At 38.7% G+C, this 18,375-nt stretch overlaps 1 protein-coding gene and 1 long non-coding RNA gene across 4 annotated transcripts in view; both read left to right on the plus strand.

Moving 5' to 3' along the window:
• LOC122990569 (storkhead-box protein 2-like) overlaps positions 1–18,375 on the plus strand; it is a 131,256-nt gene that overhangs the window by 24,521 nt on the left and 88,360 nt on the right. The gene's annotated exons all lie outside the window — the stretch shown is intronic.
• Positions 9,799–12,467, plus strand: LOC122990572. The gene is made up of 3 exons (XR_006405409.1): positions 9,799–10,225; positions 10,320–10,441; positions 10,913–12,467. It is a non-coding gene; the product is annotated as an uncharacterized LOC122990572 (long non-coding RNA).

An 18,375-nucleotide genomic window follows, 5' to 3' on the forward strand; every position in this document is an offset into this window, starting at 1 on the left:
ATATCATGCATTGATGCTACAGGACCTCTCTCATAGCTGGAGAAACAACAGCAACACCAAGAAAATAAGTGCTTTATGACACAGTCACAAACCCTTGTAATACATTATGTTACGTCCTAAGATGCTGGGAGCCTTGGCTGGCCTGGATAAACACACAAAAGTAAATAACAGAAAAATTCTACTTCTGACTGATAAATGTAAAATTAAAACTCTGGTAGCAATTACATGTTTTTCAACTTTGAAATGGGGAAAACGTTACTTGTGTTGGACTATAAGCTAACTTTGCCCCCCAATGTGTATATGTGCTCTTATCTTAGTTATCAATCAATGTGTTGTCTTACTGCCACAGAAAATGAATAAATCGTTGGGTTATTAGCACAACGTCGCCTCCCTGTTGTCTCTTATCAGACCACCAGCTCCGTGAGAGGCACAAACTGAGGCTAAAGTGCTAATATTTAATGTGACGTGGCAACTTTTCTTTTCAGGGAAACTAATATACTGCTAATAAACATTGTACATCATCTAGGTTTTGAACCATTACCAGCGGGGCAAAATAAATATACATTACACTCTTACCTGTCCAGCAGTAAACAGGAAACTTCGGCATCAGTCTGCAAACATTTCTCTCATCAAGGATTTCTATCTGAGTTTATCCTCGTTTTATGCCGTTGCTTGTCCTGATTTCGTTTAGCTTCTTCGTGTTTTCATTTCTTTGATGACAATTCACGCTCCTGTGATTTTCTAAATAAGTGTGATCCTCCATTTATCAGATTTTGGTTTCAAAAACTTCTCACAATACAAAATGTTTGGTCCGTTCTTCTTCTTTGTTTTGGAACCGATGCATTTCCGGTAGTCGCCCACTGAATCTAAAATGCGTAAGGCCCTCACTGGAGCCAGTGTTAGGTTTGTCTGTTCTGCGCTACTGTAGAAACATGTCGATGCAACATGGTGGCCACCGTGGAGGGGGACCCACTCCCATGTAGATATAAAGGGCTTATTTCTAAGGTAACAAAAACACAACAATTATTATTTTCAGCTGATTAGACACTAATTAAGATATACTATAAATAATCCATTAAATTTTTACCAAGTCTGTTCTTTTAGATGTTACTAAATACTACACACTGGACCTTTAAATAACATGTAATTGATCAGTAGGAGGTTTAACTTTTCCCTGGTCCCGGTGAGAGGCGGGCTCAGGGAGACTGTGGCAGGTGGAGGTGTTGGCGGAGCTGCAGCTGCAGACTGCCCGCATGGCAGCATTAAATTAAGAACAGCAAGCCTATTTATTTTATTTGATTATTGTAGCTTATATACTGAGTTCACAAAGTTTGTGAAAAGTTCATTCTGCTGACTAAAATACATTTGTTGGATCATAGTGTTTGTGGTTTTGTCCTTTTTTGCTGTTTAAATGTAGGCTATTATATGGCTATTTATACATATGTCCCATAGTAGTTCTATATGGCCAGAATTCTGGAATATTAACGGACATATCAGCTGTCAAAAAAAATCTAGTATCTAACCCTGGTCTGCAGTCTGTTATTGTTAAAGGAAATCCACTGTTAAAAAGACAAGTTCTTTTTAAATGTTCAAGAAATGCACAATGTTTAGTCAAAAGTGAAATGCTTAATCAGCATTGGGTGACTCGTTTGGCAAAGGCTTGAATATAATGGATGCTCATTTATATGCAGAAGTTCAGCACTCCATGTTGAAATGCACAAGCTTGCAAAACTATGCTTACAGATACAAACTTAAATGCACAAGTTTGCAAGCCTAAGGTTACAGATACAAAGAGCACTTTTTTAAATGATATAATATACCACACAAAAGCTTACTGCATTATGTCTTATATAGCCATCTACTATATTTCAGGTTGAGCATCCATTTGGGATTCCACCCACCATTATTTCTGCTTTAACTAACTTTAACGTTATTGCTACTCGGCTGTTCTTGTAAAGGCATTACCAACGACAGGGTGCTCGCTGGCTGAGCTTCGTCGACCCAAGGCTGGGCTAATGGCGAATGGTAACAGTCTCTTCCTCATTGCCATCACCTCCATTATTTGGCTGTCTGAAAAAATATGTCTAAGTTTTTTTGGCTTTTACCTTTTCTCCTTGACATTTCACAAAGTCTGTATTACTGGTTGTTTGGTTAGCTCACCAATGCACAATGAGGGTAAAAACACTGATCTCAGACCTGCTGTCTTCCTATAACAAATGGCCTTATGTTCAGTGTTTGGGGCTCTCTCCTCCCTTGGTAAATCAAACCATGTGCATGTCATGATGCAGTCATCATTTGAAAACTTCATTTGCTACAAATGCATAACAAACCTGTATATAGACTGTGTCAGTCAACCACCATTAAACGTCTCAGTGTATTCCATTTGCTCAGACAGTTGAAGTATGATATTTTACAGCAGGTGCCAGCCAGTCATCAGTGAGCACTTCCAGTAGGCTGTTGTTCCAGTAGTGGCTGAACAAGTTCTTATTGACTTCCCCTCATCATAATCCCCCAGGGAACCTCTGTCACCATTTAAAGTCATGTTCTAATACTCTTCTAGGCCTTTTTGGAGATTGACCTTTCAAGGGCTGCACACTCAAGGGCTATAATTCATAGTGATTATTCATCCCATCCTCTGCACAATGCACAATGGAGTAAAATTAAACTTTAGGTAAACAGATACTTTCAAATGTGTAAGGACTTGTTAATAAAAGTAAACAATATGCAAAACTGAATTCCTCAATTAAGTCACAATTGGTTATTCTCAATTATCAGTCCTGCTCAAGGGCTACTGTGTTTGATTTTGGAGTTTTGTTACTTGAAGTACAGTAATAATGAAAAAAAGATTTGTTGTATAAAAATGATATTATATTAGAAGAGCCATTTCTATCAGCAAGTATTTGACATACAATTGCTACATTTAAAGTGTTCCTGTTGCTTATAAATTCATAGTTTAATTCCATATTTCTGCTCACTCTATAGTGATTGATTGCTCCACTGTGACTGAGTAGAAATAACACCATAGGTTGTAATGTGTTTGTTGTCAAACAGTTATGAACCATCACTGATAGCTAGAATATTCTAAATAATGTTAATCAACTCTGATTTGTGCAATAAACATTTATTGAGGGAAGAGACCTTCCTCTAAGACCAACAGGACATAAATGAGGATATACTGGGTGCTTTCTATTCAGCTTATTCTGCTTCTGCCCATCCATGTTTTCTATCCTTCCTCCATTCTGTGACGCAGAAATTGATCGAGGTCCACCATAGTTGAGGATGTTCTAATCCCTTAAATGTGACTTTGAGCAGATGAGGAGAGATGAGGCTTCTGGAGGAGCTCCATGCCTTGAAACATTGGAACAATGATTAAATGTTGTGTGTATTTTGTGTAGAGCTTTTGTGTTCACTGATGCTGTTTCAAAGAACGTGAAGTTTATGACGTACATTTGAGCAGATTACATATTCTATTACCTGTTCTATGGTGGCTGAACTGGGATGAGTAGAAGTTAAACTGTATTTGATGTAGGTTGTGCCAACATTTATGTACAGAGGGAAGAGGAATTTTTTCTTGGACATTCTTGGCAAGAGTTACATCTTTAGTAAAAATATACTGGTATTTCGGATGGTTACTTAGATAATATGATCCTAGGGTGTACACTGACACTAATTAGGGAAACTGAGTAGAGTTGATTTTTTTCTTGTGGTCATCTGTTAAAAAAACTTAAAAGGCACAAGATAGTGTTGTGTTGCATCACTCAAGCCTCCTCAGAAGAATTTAGTGAATTGCAAAGGCCTGACTGATGGTGGAACTGATTGATTCCTGGGTGTTTTGTGGATTGATTAGCAAGGGGATGTGAAATAAGGGAATTAGGATGTACCTCCACATAAAGCCATTTCATACCCATGAAGCATTCATGGTTTCACGTATGGGTAATTGACGTGAACTCAAATCCAAAATCCATAATGATGATATTAAGCTTCTACTACTTGTCTCAGGTATTTGTGCATCAAAATGCCCTTTTTACTTACTTCTCTTTTTGTCACGCCATAGGACATTCTGTCACCAATGGACAATATTTAAAAAAAAAACACAAGTTTTGTACAAAATCTCCTTTATTATTTACTCTGTACTCTCTGAGGTCACAGTTAACAGATTCTGATTATCAGAACCAACACTTTTATTTAATAAAAAACATAACCTTAACATCATAAAAATATAATTTATTCTGAACATTTATTGGGAATTGCATTGTGGATAGATTGAAACCTGAACAAGTTAAATTCATCAATAAAATTGATGAAATTCATTGAGAAAACTAATTTATAAAATACATTCAGTAGAGACATGAACTCAAACAATTTAATTTTTCAGTAAAATTCAGTAAAACATCTGTAGTAGGCCTACAACTCAAGTAATACAACAATGTCCACATCCAGCTTATAGCCTGTGGTGCTTGGGACTTGCATCATGTTTCTACATCCTTTCAGACCTCACTGAATAGTAGATGGTCATATTTAGTGAGCTGTGCAGCACACTGGTGGGGCTCTGGCTCAGAGATGACGCTGACGATTTGGTCTCTGTGGTAGAAAGTACAGTCTGGCTTATCAGGCCACTTGAATACATTTCTCTGTTCATGTTGAACCATTCAGTTGACTTCAATGTTATCAGCATGTAGTTTGGTGATCTGACCAAGAAATTGCCTGTTGTCATAGTTGACTATGACAAATTTTCCCACAGCGTACTCTTCACTGTCGTTGTCTTCATCAGTACTGGGACTATCAGGGTAGGTCTCCTGGATTCTCTTGGGATGCAGCTGATCAGAATTTGCATTGTTGAGCCTCATTTTAGTTGGTGTGAAGCACTCACATCTCTGGGTAGCAGCAGAAGCAGCTAAGATCCCTGTCGTAAATCTCTGCTGGAGGGTGAGAGAGTATGTGGCGAGTACGAAGAATCCCAGGGACTTTTGTAACGGATGGTGGCAGCATTTCATTGAAGGCATTACTATTGATCAGGAATTCATACAAGTCCTTTGGACTTTGTAGGTCTTTGCCCCCATGGACATGGTAGTTTGCCATCCATTTCCCTGCTCCTCCAACTCCATTAGGTGCACCCTTACTATGGGCTCTCTCTGAGTAATTCCAAGTGATGTGCTTGAGCCCCCAAGTATAGGGTACACTGCTTAGGAGGTAACAGTTTGCCTTATTTTGATATTGCATGACCGGACCATCACTCAACACATGAAGAGTGTCAATCTTGTGGGCAGAGATTTGCATCATTTCATATACAACAGGTTTGATATGGGCCCACACAACACGTTTATTGTGGCTGAGAGAGTCAGAGATTGTGACCACACCGTGACCCTGTTGATGTGTAAGCCACTACTGTATGGCTGGATGCCTGCTGCCGGATTCCTCCAAAATGAAATGACTAAATCTCTGCGTTCAATTTACAGGCATAATTTTCAGATAAGTCAACAAGCAGAACTATTTAATTGTCTTTAAGGTTCTCTTTTAGAGGCCTGAATTTCTGGATCTGGTGAAGCCAGTTGAAATGGTGGATGGCAATGGCCTCCAGCTCTCTAAGGAATTCCTAAACAAGTTGTCCCACTTTACAAGTTTCTCTTTTCTTCAACCAGTTTTTGTATGTTCTGTCCCCAACTACCACGTCTTCCTTTGTCCAGTGTTCCCATCTGGCTCAATCATCTGGATTATATGCTACAAACTGGATTTCACCAAAGGAGCACTCAGTGCATGTTCAGTTCATGCATTTTATGTCTTCAGTACTACATCTTATGCTAGAGAGGAGAGATGATAAGCTTTTTGAAGGTAGTATACCCCTCTGTGACAAGCCGTCAATAAGGAGCTGCATGTTCTCATGTTTGTAGTAGACGCATGTATTGCGATCATTTGATTTGGCCTCTGTGACAAAGAATGGCTTACATATAGCATACAAACTGTCTGTAAGACATTGCATGTTGTGCTTCATATGTCTGGTTGTACTCTTTGTGCAAGTCAACTAAAGATTTTACTGGTACTCTCCTCTGCATTTTTTCTTTCCTACCAATAGTGTCTTTTTTCCAGGCATAAGCCTGCTGGTCTAATCTCATTTCAACAAGGACTCCACTTGTTTTTTTCTTTGTTGAGCAGTGTAGTTTCTTTTGGACTATGTTGTTAGTGATGGATTTTTCTCACAGATGTTCCGTCTTTGGATGAGGTGTTGATTCTGTCTTCTAAACTTCTCAGCTTTTCATTTTTCTGTTTTAAGTTGTTTAATTAACTTCTTGTTTTGGATCATTAGCTTCTTCAGCTGTTTTTTGACAGCTGATTTTTTTTTTTTTGTTGTTCTTTTTTTTCACTCCCTTGGGTTTGAGTGGTTGTACATCTTTGGATGAATGTGTTGGTGTGCTGCATAAAACAGGTACTGGGCCCTTATTGACCTCTTCATGATCAGAAGGTTGGTCATGAGCCTGAGGTGACTGGAGTTAGTTCAAGTATAGCCTTACTGGCCTTGCCCGACATCTCCTTTTTGACTTTTTCCATTTTTCTCGTAGCTTCTTTCTTGTTGCTGATGACACAGACTTCACACTGAAGGTAACAATTTGTCCAAGTGCTTTTTTCTCCTGATATCTGCAGAAAAATGTACAAATCCTTAATTACTATGAAATAAGCAAGCATTTCTGATCATGTAATGAAATTATGTTGTAATGCTTATATCATTCTTAGTTACATGTTAAATTAACTTTATGCGTCTCTTTCTCAAGACTTCCTCTCTCCTCCTAGGATCTGCATTCAACCTCTCCCTGTACTTTCTGGTCCTGTGCTTACTCGTCATTATCTGCCTGGCTCTCAGACCTTCTGCCTGGATCTCAAACTAAATGAAACATAGTAGGAATGTTTTATTTGTGGTGTACTCCAATGCTGAGAGAAAGGGAGGAAAATGCAAAACTTGAAAAAAAAACTTGTCGTACCAAACTTGTACAAAAAACACTCCAGTGGACAATTTGCTATTATAGAAATAGTCTATTTAATTCAAAAATATATTTATCTAGGCCTTATTTATAGCCATGTCCACTGGTGTGATGGCCATTTCCACCAGTGTGACACTGATTTCATGTCACACTATGGGACAGTACTGTCACACAAGTGGACATTTTCAGTCACATGGTCAGTTTTTCGGCCTAGCTGTATTCCAGAGACTCTTCAGTCCAACATTACAGTGTAAGGTTTCCATTATTTTAGAAGTCAAATAATATAAATGTATGAAATTTTCAACATGCTTTAATTACATCACACCAAAGGACTAATTAATTGGTCCCATTTCTAACAGTGCATGAAAATAAAAATATTCTGATAAATATCTGAGCCAAAACTCACCTTATGTTCAGTCCATGTGCTCCAGTGATGCTTTCTGTACTTCCTGGATGAAGAAGGACCCTTCTCACTAATGGGGTGCCCAAATTAATACCTGTTCTGTACTCACAGAACAGTGTCACGCCAGGTGGACATCAGTTTTGCAGACAAAATGTAATGCATCATAATCATTTGGCGTGGAGACATGAAGACTTACAACCTATAGTATCATAAAGTAAACATTGTTATTGTATGTATAAAAGTAATTTAATGTATTTGGTCTTATTTTTTTTATTTAATTACAGTAGTTTGAAGATCAGCAATGTTACCCCGGACAGTCACACCAATGCACAATGGTCATGTTAAAATATTAGAATACTTGAATTATAAAGCTCATGAATTACAGATGGATTTGTTTTTGAAAATCAGGTTGTTAATAAAAGCAGATCAACAAGCAATGGAGCATCACGTCAACCACCCGTATATACTTTGTAAATGTTAGAAGTAGAGGAGTTGTTAGAGGACAGTAAGTGTATGTATGTATGTGTGTATGTTTGTGTGTGTGTTGGGGTTTTCTGCTCTGATTAAAGAGAAGAAAGGCAGGAGTGCCATGAATAAAGGTCTCATTTTCTCCACCACCACAGGCATTTACACACACACACACACACACACACACACACACACACACACACACACACACACACACACACGTATTATGGTGAGAGAATTGAGTTGCACCACACAGACACAAACTTACATACAGGAGATAATATGTTTATCTGATATTTTACTTGTGCTACAGAATTGAGATTATGTGGTCATAGCATTTGTCCATCCACTGGTTTGTCTGATGAGAATGTCTGGAACTGTGTTACCCAGATGAGCATGACATATCCTGTGCACATGCTAGGGCTCAACAATAAAGGCTATCAAAGGAAACACAGTCGCTCTGCATCTTGCTGTCCTCTGTTTCATCATCCCTCTCTGTTTCCATCACAGTTTTGTATTTAGATCATTTAAAAACAAGAATCTGTAGAAGCCTGTCACGTAGTCACCCTGCATTACTCTCTCTACTCTAGGGCTTATACCTTGACCCAGCAGCTTTTAGGGTGCAACTCTCATGACCACATAGGCAGGCATTCAAATTATATAAATCTCTGATTTATGTATTGTGAATTTGGGAACTACCTACAACAATTCATGATTGATCTGTGGTCTCTGTGGTGCATGGCAGGAACTCGAAACCCCCTGTTTGATGTAAAGATGTTTAACCTTGACTTAAATGCTTCTTGACTATTTGTTGTTTTTAAGGGGATATGGGAGAGAAAAAAAATATAAATACATTTGCGTTCCCCGAGAAACTTTTGCGTTCCTCTGAGAAGCTTTTGTGTTCTCCCGAGAAATATTTTGAGTTGTAAAAATCTGGTCAAAACACAAGGGAAGAAGAGAGTGAACTGGTGTTAACATTTACCTGGAGCGTCTATCAAAGTATCATCAATCGTAACATTACAGAAGTAATTTATGGTAAGTCCTACAATACTTGCTGAGCAATGCTAACTAGCTTACGTTTGTATGCAAAAATTTGTGTCTGTATCATTAGCTTTAATGTTACTTATACTAAAACGCTAGCTAAGTGATTGTTAACTATACTAATAGTTAGTATATTAGTATTAGTGTAGTGAGACTGTCAGTCCACCTTAAGTGAGCCTGGTCAGGTTAGGAAATTTTAGCAGCAGCGCTCATAATTTTGCAGCGGCCATGCAGAGTGAATATAGGGGAAACCCTGGAAATCCTTGATCTGGGCCTAATATAACGTTAACATTATAATGTTTATTCTAGAATTCCATGGAGGATCTTCAACAGTTACTATGGTCGAAAGAAGTTTCGGAAAAGGAAATAACCTGAACATGACATGAAAAGGGACAAGGTATTAACAGTCTGTTAATAGCTAGCATTGCAAACATGGGTGTGATTTAATAAAGGAAGTATCACCCAATAACTTCTCAGATGACATTTAAATCGAATATCATTTCCATTGGTGCTCATTTAATTCCATCATGTTTCCACTGGATGGGAAATTTCTGTTGGTGTTTATTAGCTTTGTCCCTGCCTTCCTTACATGCAGCTGTGTGAGTGGCTGTAGCTTGAATTTGCCCAGTAGACGAGTCTAAAAGAACAGATCGGCAGCTCATCAGTGCCTCAGAAGGCCATAACGTGGTGCCAGGAGGCTATCAAATTATGTCTGTTTCTTATATTATTGCAGTGGATGTGCTTGATTCTCATCTGTATTTTACTGTTAGGAGTTAGCTAGCATTAGCATCTAGCCTGTCTGTAAATCAATCAATCAATCAATCAATTTTTATTTATATAGCGCCAAATCACAACAAAAAGTCATCTGAGGGAACTTTTCACATAGAGCAGGTGTAAACTGTACTCTTTAATTTACAGAGACCCAACATTTCCCCCATTAGCAAGCACTTGGCGACAGCGGTAAGGAAAAACTCACCTTTAAGAGGTAGAAACCTTACGCAGAACCCAGCTCTTGGTGGGCGGCCATCTGCCTTGACTGGTTGGGTTGAGAGAGAGAAAGAAAGAAGGGGAGGAGGGGGTGGGACAGAATAGATAAAATAAACGTGTATGTCAATTACTGTAACATTAGACCCTGCAGGAAACATGTTAGTATGTTAGTGACATGTATGCCAAGATAAACTACAACCTGCATGTTTAAATATATTTTAGCAACCTGCATCAGACTAACCTTCACTGACTGCAATTTTACAGGCAATGAACAGATCAGCTGTATGACACTGGGAAGAAGATGGTTACATGAATTTTGCTTTTTAGGCTGATAATAAAACCTTCACCTACTGCGGTGAGATACTTTAGATTTCCCTTTAGCTGTGCGTATCATGGACCTGAAACCTTCAGTGCACTGATCACTAAAGCTTTTTCTGTGTTGTATTCAGAGTGATCTACAAGAAGCCGACGAGTGTTTGTCTGCTGTCATCTCATCAACTGGTAGAAGATATTCAGCTGAGCAGATTCCCTGATCTAGGGCAGTGAGAGACACTAGTATCCTTAATAGCAGGTAATCATGTTGTTCTAACACAAAAGACATCAGAAAAGCTACAGTCACAATATGTTGTCAGTTAGATTGATGGATCACTGCTCCAAACCTTCTGGTGACAAGGAATCCTCTGAATTTCTGTCTACAAGTTAGTATTAGCTAATAATACAAAAATGGTGAAAAGTTATTTAAGAGCTTAAGACCCTGTTACGTCATACAATTTTATGCTATCTCTCTGTCAGCACAAGAGAGATCACTGTTAACTGGCTATGTACCCTGTAAGATGGCTACTTCACATACTATTGTAGTTTCCAGTTTCACCTTTAGACTTGGCTCTGAACTCCAAGAATTGAATTCCTAACCCTAACTCTACAATAGTTAAAATAATTACCAGAATATTGTGACCCAGAGGGTAACTAAACTTATGTGGACAGGGCTCTGCTAAGCACTTCAGTGTATGAGATTAAAAAGTGACTTCTGTTTTCTTTGCAGGTAGAGAGGCATTTCCAACATAAGAAAGGATATGTGTCCTGACATAACTTTGAACTCTGCAGTGTCCCACAATACGGAAATACCAACTAAGTCACAGCAAGAGAAAATTGACTTTCAGACATCAAGTATTTTGGCATAAACAATGTCTCTTATAAAGATGATTTGGAAATATATAACAATAACATATTAAACAGTGTTTCACTGTTTGTACCATCAAACATAGCTGCTGTTGGGTACATGATACAAAGGCAGGCCTGCATGCAGTCATAAAGCCTGATAACAAAGAAAGGCACCAAGTCAAACAAAAGGAGTCCAAACGGACTTCAGCTCCCATCATGCTTCGCTCAACCCACACATAGGTGTGATATCTGGTAGAGTCAAACTCTCGGCTCCCGTTGGACGAGACCCCCTGGAAATGCACACAGATTCTTCCTCCCTTCCATGACATCACCAAGAGTATAAACACTTGAGATGCTCGCCAAACTGTGCTTTCAGCTGCAGTTTCTGCTTCCAGCTGTCTCCATGGCTACGAGGAAGTATCCATATACATACATTAAACTCTAAGTCGGCCACACAATCTTGTTGGATGACTAGAGTTTTAATGTGTTCAACTGAGCATATTACTGGATTCTAAGAAGTAGACTGCTGTGCAACACAGCACTCTCACCTTTACTGCCAAAGAAAGACAAAGGATAACTCCTGTGCCCTGCTTGTCTTTAAGTGAGTCGACTCGCTGTTTGCTCCGCCAAGGACCAGCTGCCGTGAAACCCCCTAGAAGAGCGTGAGGAGCCCGAGGAACCAAGCCCAACCAGAAAGATGGACTGAAACACACTCTACTCACTCCCTTAAGTGACACAAGAGGCTTATGTCTGGGCAGACATAGGTTACTAAAGTGTGTGTTATTTTCAGCTTTGTTGTGAAGTTAACGGACTGTGAGTCTGGTTGTTCCTGCTGAGAATACTGTGAAAGTATTATTGTTGTTTGCTGCTTGTTTTTATAGTGTTTATCATGCTAAACTGGTTTGTGTTTGTCCAACTGATTGGACTGCTTTCTGTTAGCTTGCCACCATGTGTGAGACGATGGGTTGCATTTTATTTGTTGTCAGACCGCGGCCAGTAAATAAGGACGTTCGCACACTACGTCTCTGTGGAGATAAAAGCAAGCACCACTTTCTCCTCACAATCGCTGAAATCTTTTATTCTTTGGTGCTTTCACCCTCTTTTCCCTACTAACCTCACCTGCATGTACACACACGCTACTCTGCAGTTGGACATGTGTTGCTAAGCAAAAAAGATGCTCAGCTTTGTCTGACACCATTTTGGTGATCAGAGGCACTTGTTGACTAGCAGCTGCCATTTAATCACAGCCTCTGTTCAAATCTCGCGGTCAACCTGTTGACAGGAACACTTTTGTTACGTAACCCTATGTGGTTTATCTCTGCCATCTTGCTTCTCCTCTCCCTCTCACCTACACACACACACACACACACACACACACACACACACACACACACACACACACACGTGCCATATGCTAATTGCTAATGTTAATAAACTCTTTTGTGCATTTAAAGAGAAGTTTCCTGTGATTGTTTGCATACATACTGTGATAGTAGCTTGGTGACAGGGTCAGTGTTCGAATTCAAACCTTCACTGTTCATCCTATAATGTTAATATCACTCAGAATAGTGAATATCATCTAAAAAAAGGAGTCAATGGCAGAATAAGCTGTTTGCCACTGGCAGAGAAGATTTGGCATATTTTTCATGGGTGCAACCCACATACTCAGATCTACTGCTCATCCTACAAATGCATGTTCCTTACAAATGTGGCACCATTTAACAGGGAAATAAACAGGCTTTCCAACGGTATATGATTTATTGCCAAGAAGCATTATTACAACAAAGAAATAATCTACCAAACACGAATTTCCTTACTTTTTGTGCTATGTTTACTTTTTTGTTTGCCCAAATGTAAACATGTAAAAACAACACAGAAAAGACAATTTAACTCAACTTAACAAAGCCTTCCTCTGTGACACTTCAATAAATGAAAATAATTGAATATGCCATATAAATAAAAGTTGACAAAGAAAAAGTTTAAAAGAAATTATATTTATTTGTATTCATATTTTTAAGCCATAGTTATAAAAGGTGAACACTGGCTGAAAGTTGAGTCACTTGAATGAGCCTCTGATAAGTGTCATCTGAACGCATGCTTCAATGGAAGGGACGCAACTCAAGGAAATTTATACAAATGAGTTAAGTTGGTCAATGCCATAAATTTGCTGACCTAGAAATAGTGCAGAATGTGTGTTTTTAAACATACAAACAAACAACAAACAAACAGCTTCTGCTGATAATATTTTGCTTTTTAGACTGAGACTTGCAGCTTTTGTTTGATGAAATCTCTGATGCAGTGGTCTAATGCAGTGCCACAGCGCCACCAGTAAGGGGAGTGGGGTGTCACATCTTTCTTTCTATCTGCCTAAAAGCCCTATGGAGGGCACACATTATGTGTCTCCCCTTGTATTAAAGTGAGATGGCAGCTGTTTAGAAGGTTGTCAAATGTGAAGTATAATCTGCACAGCTGTTTAAATCACAAATATCCTGCTGTATATGCGTTTTGAACTAGTATTATCTTACTAGGGCATTGGTTGATCAAGGCTCCCTGTCTGCCTGTGAGCTTGCCTGTTTCACTACATGCAGATTCCCTCACTACAATGGGCAGGGAAATAAAGTCAATGAATCAATAAATACAAACATTGTTGATTTCTTCCCATGCAGTTGACATGGAAACTATTTTGGTTCAGTAAATTTCTGCTGTCAGTCAGTCTGGTGAAGGCAGGTTAGCTGGCTGCTGGTCAGCAGCTGCTGCTGGCAGATGACTCCAACCTTAAATGCAGGTTGGAGTCAGTGTGGACTGGACGGTTACTGCACTCGCTCACATCTAGTTGGCGAAGGCTCGCAGTATGGGGATAAAACTTTGTGGCCACAGGGGGCCACCTACATGGGATATCTGGTGGCCAAAGAGTAACTTTTTGTGTATGTTGAACCCTGCCCAGACAGTCTACATGATAGCAGAAACAAGGCTGATTCTCTCCATTTGTTTAATTAAACATTTGACTGTCCATGAGTTGGTCATCCTGTCTTTGAAGGTAGGTTGCAGTGCATTCTTGGAGATGTCAGTGAACCATGTCAGCCTCTGGTTTTGCAGGGCGTCCAGATATAGGTCTACTGCAGTTGATCTTAAAAGCTTGTCTAAAAAATAAATACAAAATAAAAAAGTTTTTAGAACTTTATTTTACATGTGGTATTTAATAGACCCTACTCTTGCAAAATGCTTTATAAAGTTGCTTATGAGGCAGTGTTCACATCTATTTCTTGTATTTGACTATTAGAGTAGTGACAAAACAGCTAGCCGAGCTTAAAATTACATGATGAAATACTAGCATAATTTCAATATCATATGAAACTAGACGATTTAAGGCATCCATTGGTACCAACCTTGCCATGCTATAAATAAATGTTGTAACATTAATGTTATATGTAATTTTAGGCCCAGATCAAGGGTTTCTATTAACTTAGTGGTCCCCAGTCAGTCACTGTACCAGGAAGTTTTTCTGTAGACCTTGGGATCAGGAAGAATATAATATTAGTATAGTTAACGATCACTTAGCTAATGTTTTAGTATAAATAATGTTAAAGCTAAAGATACATACACAAATGTTAGCATACTAACATAAGCTCACAAAAGTTGCTAATAACACAAACACAGACTTTGAAAAGGGTAATGTTAGTGGTAAGAGTAAAGTTACCAAAGCTGTAATGTTATGTTAGTGAACTAATGTTAATATATTGAAAAACTTACCATAAATTACTTCTGTAATGTTACGAATGATGATACTTTGATAGTGGTTCCAGGTGGGTGTTAACACCATTCGCTCTCTTCTTTCTTGGGTTTTGACTGGAAGTACATTTTTTCACTCAAAATATTTCTCAGGAGAATGCAAAAGTTTCTAATGGGAATGCAAAAGTATTTATCTTTTTTTTCACTCATCTGTTTTTTTCTCCCCCATGTCCCCTTAGGGGCTCTGTACAAGATTTTTTTGCTATGTGCTATAGTGATGCTGCCATTAATACTGTGGCATATTTGAAGTAAACCTAGTTTCACTAACAGTGAAAGCATGGATGGCAATCACTTCCTTCGACAGATGATGGTAGCCTAGTGAATGTGGATGTTATTTGGCATTAAAGGATAAGGCTGGCAGTATTCTATAGTTTATTCTAGGCTGTATGTTATTGTCAGCAAATCCCATGAAAAGTCCATACCTGACAATGCATTAATCTATCTCTTAATACATTCTGACTTCCCTGCTCTCTGTGGCTCTCAGCTCCAAGCCCATTGGTTCCTACTGTAGATGTAATTTCCCAGAACAGCTGGTCGCTGTAGTTTTTAGCAAACTTTATTCAAGCAGAAGGAAATATTGCATTTGTTGGGAACTGTTTTCAGTAGTAGATTAATACTTTTGGTGTTTTGGTGTATTGAGTGAGAATAAACTACAGTGTTTGTTCATGGTAATGAAGAAAGGTGTCACTCAGTTCACCAGTGAGGCTCATTGATATATTTTTAATAGTTTTTTGACAACAATGGAGGTCCATGGCGCCGAAAGACGAGATATATCAGGCTTTGATACACACACAATACTTGTTAATAGGAAACATTTATTTTTGGTGTTTTCTGCACATGGGATTTGTTGACAATAAGAAAAATAAAGAATGTCATCATACTTCGCTTTTTTTTGTGGTTGTCTTCTCCCCGGGCCTATACAGCTCTCCTCAGCAGCGTTAATAAAAGCCTAATGTCTGTTGGGTGTCTGTGTTTGGCTCAGGGGCATTTCAGCAGCTTTGTGTGCTACAGTGAGCAGTGCAGCAGCAATGTCTGCAAAGCTGCCATTAGTCAGAAAGTCAAGGTACAACAACTATGTGGTTATTACACCCCTTTCGCTGTCGCCATAGACACACATGCAAATGCACATACCCAAACGCACACTCATTTTTTCGTGTACAGACAGATGAAGTGAGTTTTGAAAGAAACTGAGCTGAGCCTTTCATCAGGAGGAAAATTACTTTTACTACTCACATATAACTGTGTGTGTGTGTGTGTGTGTGTGTGTGTGTGTGTGTGTGTGTTGGGGTGCCAGCTGTGTGTGCCTGCAGGCATGGAGTTTCCTGTGCCCTACCCTACCTGTATCTCCCTTTCTGTCTCCTCTTTTGTTTGTGTGACTCTTTCATTTTTGTATCCTTTTAATTACTTTGTGTGTTGAAATTCAAAGCTATGTGCTGACAGGACAGGATTTTCCATGTTACCAAAGCAAAAACATATGAGCTGCATCAACAATCACAACAAACTAACTGTAAATTGGTTCGCTTCTGCTTTTGCTTTATTCAACCAGCTAAAAAGAAAAGCTGGGAAAAAATGTGAGCAGTTAGCACTATTAAATCATGTTCAATGCAGTAACCTTGTGAGTCCACTAGATGGACTAACTGTACTTCCCCACTGATGGTGGGCAGACGGAAAGCTGCCTTAGTCGAAGGCAGCTTTCTGTCTGTAATTTGTCGCTGTTACTAGTGTTGTGTCACTTTTATTGCCTTTTCATGTTGATATACCGTATTTCCTCAAATAAAAAATCGTAGTCAATTAAAAGCCAGGTCTTCAATAATGGCCGGGGGTGTGGTCAACACAAACATATAAAGGCTGGCCCCAAAAATAAGCCAGGGTAAAAACAAGGGTAGATAAACTCTGGTGTCTGTCATATAATGTGCATGCCAGTTAAGCATAAATAGCAGTTACCTGGATGTAACTCCAGTTCTTTGAGTACATATTTCATATTTCAATAATAATGATGACAGTGACACTATATGAGCACGGGTAACCAGGGCAACTTAGCTAAGCCGGCGAGCATACATCCATTAGCATGCTACCCACATGCTACAGATAAGTGATGTGCTGCCAAAACATGCCGGATGGAACTAAGTCTAAGTACTAGAATTATTGTTGTGTGTTTTGGAGTAAGTGGATTACCAGTAATGCAGTAACAAAAATTTAGCAGCAAACACAAGTAGATCAGAAAACAAGGATGCTTTGTACTAAAATATGAGCAAATATACTCATCAAACAGAGGAATTAGAAATAAAGGCTTCTCTCTAATATAAGTCCGTTTCCAATTAAGGCCTGGTACCCTCTGCAGGTGAGGTAAATAAAGGTCCCGGCCACTATTTGAGGAAATATGGTACACTAGAACAAAATTACAATCATATTTTTCAAATTGAAAATGGTCTACATAGTTTGTGTATTTTCTTCACACACACACACTAGGGTAGAGCTGCTACAATTAGTCAATTCATAGATTTGTCAATAGACAGAAAATTTGCAACAATTGATTAATGGTTTTAGTAATTTTTTTTAGTATAAATGCCAAACATTTGCTTCCCAAATGTGTGAATTTGATATTTTATTTTGTCATACATGATAGTAATCTGAATATCTTTGTGGCTTGGACTGTTGGTCAAATAAAACATGACTTGGGCTGTGAGCAGTTAAAACAAGCATTTTCACTATTTTCTGATATTATATGGACAACACAATTATTTAGGAAAAATAATCATCAGATTAATTGAAATAAAATTCTCTTTAGAATTTTAGACAGCAGTCAATAAATCAATGCTCTGTCAATAGAAGGGAAAAAATACCTGTGGCTGTTGCAGGCCTGTTATAAGGCCGTCTGATCATTTCATTTGGCCTGCATGAAATGATTGGATGGCCGACCTGCCAGTCTACTAGGGATGTGCATAGAGCCCAGTATTTGTATTTGTCAGTATTTGTTGAGGCAGCAAAAATATTTGTATTTGTATTCGAATAAAAGTGGAAATAGGCATAACAATCCTTTTTTTGTTTTTATTACACTTCTAATTTTAGTAGATTAAAGTGTTAAAATAAATGTTCTTCAATAAACTATTTTGCAAAGGAGGGTTCCCACTCCAGGTCTTGAGCCCCAGTTACGCAGACCACAACTGCGCTGACTACTCAGCCATAGCTCAGCTCCACCAGACATACAGACCTGCAGTTGTTTATATATCCATGACACAGAGATAGACAGCAGAGCGGAGCAGAGGAGAGACAGAGACAGTGATGTAACCTTGTTACTATACAAGTCCCGATATGCTTGCTGTTACTTGACATGTTTTTTTTTCTTCCCAAAAACAATTAATTTTTAAAATATTCGTATGAAATAAATATTTGTTAAAAACCCATTATTTGTGCTTTTCCAAATACACCATTAGGATTCAGCTCTACTCCCACTGTCTACCTACCTACCTGCCTATCAGCACGCACTCTGCCCATGCACTCGTTGTACATGACCGGAGTCTTCTATAAGGCTAGGCAGACGACAGAAAATCTGGA

Source organism: Thunnus albacares, chromosome 10 (assembly GCF_914725855.1).
Source record: "Thunnus albacares chromosome 10, fThuAlb1.1, whole genome shotgun sequence".
In the NCBI taxonomy this organism is placed as follows: domain Eukaryota; kingdom Metazoa; phylum Chordata; class Actinopteri; order Scombriformes; family Scombridae; genus Thunnus; species Thunnus albacares.